The 4,056-nt window shown below is 39.8% G+C and overlaps 1 long non-coding RNA gene across 1 annotated transcript; it reads left to right on the forward strand.

Annotated features, from left to right (window-relative positions):
• Positions 1-1,944: 1,944 nt before the first annotated feature.
• LOC132346945 (uncharacterized) lies at positions 1,945-3,682 on the forward strand. Its single transcript, XR_009496972.1, has 2 exons — positions 1,945-2,026; positions 3,394-3,682. It is a non-coding gene; the product is annotated as an uncharacterized lncRNA (long non-coding RNA).
• The last annotated feature ends 374 nt before the right edge of the window (positions 3,683-4,056 follow it).

Genomic DNA, 4,056 nt, shown 5'->3' on the forward strand with positions numbered 1-4,056 from the left:
AGTATCAAGCTAACATTAGACTCTCAAACTAACATTTGATCTTAATATCAAACTAATATCTGCAATTCTGGAAACTGGGAATGCAATACAATAACTTTTTTCTTTTGCTGCGCTGAGTCTTCGTTGCTCTGACATGGCTTTCTCTAGTTGCGGGAGCCGGGGCTACTCTGCATTATGGTGCACAGGCTTTTCATTGCTATGGCTTCTCTTGCTGTGAAGCCTAGGCTCTAGGGAGGCAGGATTCAGTATTTGCAGCCCACAGGCTCAGTAGCTGCAGCATGCGGGTACAACAATTTTTATGAACTTTTGAAGGAACTTCAACTTTGAATCAGATTCACAGAGTGCAATTTCTATGTTAACACAAAAATTAAAGTGTAACTCAAGGGCAAGATGAAGTAAAATAGTCTGAAAGGGAAATGTCACACTCTACAGAGAAGCTGTAATGACTGATGCCATAAAATAAAGCAACAAAATGAATTTTAGTGTTAAATTTAATATAAAAAGAATTTGATTAAATGCTTAATCATACTTGGGGGATTTTACTGCAATTATCTGAGTCTTTCACAGTTCATGTAAGTAGAAATAAGTAAGAATATTGGAAATTGATTAAGAGAGCAAAAACTTAATTTAGTAGGGAACATGGTCCTAGATTATACCCCCTAAACCCCCAGTTCATTAGCAAAAGGAAACCTTTACAACAGTCCCCAAATTAAAGAATAGCAGGCTCTGGTTTCTGACCATGATCCATTGAGACCAGCAATAAACTACAAAAATAATAATAATAATAACCAAAAGAAATAAACCACCTGGAACATTCAGAACAAGAATATTAGACACTTCCTATGAAGATTTATTAGAACTTCCGTGGCCAAGCAGGCATGTGGTCATAAAGTTATATGACTGTTTCTCCAAGGGCTGGCACAGGGCAAAAATAAAGCCTAAGAAAGACACGATTGAGCTGGATCCAGTATGTCAGCTGGGTCCAAAGCCAGAACTTTAGGTCAAAGTATTCAGGGAAGTTTCTGTGCTTTCCCAGGATGCCCGTGTCACAAGCAGTGTCGTCATTACACTTCATCCACTCTGTGTGTCCGTATGTGTTAGTCCCTCAGTCGTGTCTGTCTCTTTGCAACCCCATGAGGTATAGCCTGCCAAGCTCCTCAGTCCATGGGATTTTCCAGGTAAGAATACTGGAGTGGGTTGGCATTTCCTTCTTCCTGACCCAGGGATCAAACTGGGTCTCCTGCATTGCAGGCAAACTCTTTACCATCTGAGCCACCAGAGAAGCCCTCGTCCACCCTGAGAACAGTGAATTTCTGATCATATCGGGCCCTCTGGAAGGGGGCCCGATATACAGTTGGAAGAGTCCTCTCTGCAACTCCTGTCTTGACCTCAGTGTTCCATGGATAAAATAAATAATTCTGACTACTTGATTCCAAAGATCCTAATTGTAAGAGTCTTTAGGATGTTATAATTTGTACTAAAAATGTGTTTACTTACTTCATTAAACCATTGTTTTCTGTGTCCCTCTTAATCTAAGACCCTGGCCCTGGGAATGCAGTAGAGTCAGTTTCTGCCCACAATGCATTTTTCAGTTGGTTTAATGCAGTGTGATGAGGACCTGGATAGTGGAGGAGGGTCTAGGAACAGAGACTATAACACTCCAATGAGCGGGGTGAGACGGGGGCAAGGAAGACTTCCTAGTGTGTGAATCCTCTTGTTATATACTGCCATGATATTTTAGCTTTTTCTTCTGTTCTTCTGCCTTCCCTCAGAGTGCCTAGGATAAGGTTCTGAGTTGTAAGTAATCAGTTAGTGCTACTGACTAAAGTATCCATGTTCCTTTATGCCTCTTGTTTCACTGCCAGTGCCCCAGCCCCCTGAGCCCCGCCCCATGGAGGCAAATAAAAATCTGAATCCAGAGCTCCATCCGAGAAGTTCTGGACTCTTGGATCTGACACTTCTTTCTCAAAGACCATGAAATTCTTGCTCCTTACTGTCTTTCTGATCCTGTTCCAGACGTTGCCAGGTAACCAGAACCAGGAAAGAAGGAAAAGAGCACTAGGGTGGGGAACTGCCCATGAAAAGGATAATATCTTTCTGTCCATTCAGACAGGGTTTTCAGAGGCTTCTGAAATCTGCTTGACCTTATCAGAATTTACCTTTCCCAGGACAAGCCTGAGGTTCCATATTAAGAATATGTGTTTGGCCAGAATCCCCAGAGCCATGGAAAAGGGTTGGGTGGTACCACATAGTCCTTCGGTACTCAGGTGTAACCTTCACAGGCAAAATTGACTTTGATACTTTGCACCAATCAATGTCCCAAGGGCCTGACTGAGCAGCTGTCTGGTTTCAGCTGTCTTTACATTCTCTGCCAGATCATGGGTCCTGGAGCGTATCTTAGACATTAAGTTCTATTATCCCTTCATGTGAAAGCCTGGGATGATAATAATGGAGCAGTCATGTGGAAGTGAGCACAGGTCCTTTCTGCTCCTTTCCAACTACTAAAGTCTATAATTTTGTTAATGATTTATAATGAGATTACACAAACACATGGCCAGAACTTTAAACTCCTGTTTATGAAGGTCTGAATAATTTTTAAGCAAGGTACCATTTACTTCATCTGTCTGATATTTGTAACCTTTTTTCTGTACATTTATAAATTTATATAAATATGTATGTACCTATAGTTCTTTCTTAGCCAAAAAAAGTAGCTATATATTGCTCTAAAAATTTTTTTTCAACAGTATAAGGTGAATGTCTTTCTTGTCAGCACATAAAAATTGACCTGATTGCTCCTAGAAGTCTCTTAGTCCATCTTATGAAGAAATCATAATTTGTACATCCAACCCCTCCAAAGGGTAAAATGTGATTTTTTCCCCCCAAATCTTTGATAAGACTAACAAAACTGCAACTGACTTCTTGCACATATATTTTTACTTACTTAGACAAAAGTTTCTAAATAAGTTCCTAGAGGTTAACTTGCTAGGTAGAATAAAAACAAGCTCTTAATTTAATTGATCTTGTCTGTTGCTTTTAATCTCCATTTTACTTCCTCATTGATCTTTATGTTCTTCCTTTGATGGGGTATGTTTTTGTCTGTTCTTCTTTTTCTAATTTTTTAGGTAATAGTTTAGGTTGTTTATTTGAGATTTTTCCTAATTCTTATTAAGCCTGCACCACTATGAACTTCCCTATTAGGAAGGAACTTCCTCTTAGGGAATTTCCTCTTAGGGAACCTTTTAGGGAAGGTTCTATTTTCATTTTCATTTGTCTCCACGTATTTTCTGGTTTCTTCTTTGATTTCATTTTTGACCCATTGTTTTTTTAATAGCATGTTGGTTAGTCTCCATGTGATCATTCTTTTCTGCTTTTCTTTCTCTGATTGATTTCTAGTTTCATACAATTGTGGTCAGACTTCCCTGGTGGCTCAGTGGTAAAGAATCTGCCTGCAATGCAGGAGGCACAGGAGATGTGGGTTCAGTCCCTGGGTTGGGAAGATCCCCTGGAGGAGAGCATGGCAACTGACTCCAGTATTCTTGCCTGGAAAATCTCATGGACAGAGGAGCCTGGGATACTACAGTCCATAGGGTTTGCAAAGAGTTGGACATGACTGAGAGACTGAGCATGCCTGCACAGTTGTAGTCAGAAAAGATGCTCGAGCCAATAAACACATGAAAAGATGCTCAACGTTGCTTATTATTAGATAAATGTAAATCAAAACTACAATGAGATATCACCTCACATCAGTCAAAATGACCATCATCAAAAACTCTACAAAGAATAAATACTGGGAAGGGTGTGGAGAACAAGGAACCCTCCTGCACTGTTGGTGGGAATGTAAACAAATACAGTCTTTTTGAGAACAGTATGGAGATTCCTTAAAAAACTAGGAATAAATCTCTAACATATGATCCAGTAAACCCACTACTGGGCATATACTCTGAGAAAACCATAATTGAAAAAGACACATGTACCCCCCAATATTCATTGCAGCACTATTTACAGTAGCTAGGACATGTCGATGTCCATCAGCAGATGGATGGATAAAGAATATGT

The sequence above is a fragment of the Bos taurus genome, chromosome 13 (genome assembly GCF_002263795.3).
Source record: "Bos taurus isolate L1 Dominette 01449 registration number 42190680 breed Hereford chromosome 13, ARS-UCD2.0, whole genome shotgun sequence".
Classification (NCBI taxonomy): Eukaryota; Metazoa; Chordata; class Mammalia; order Artiodactyla; family Bovidae; genus Bos; species Bos taurus.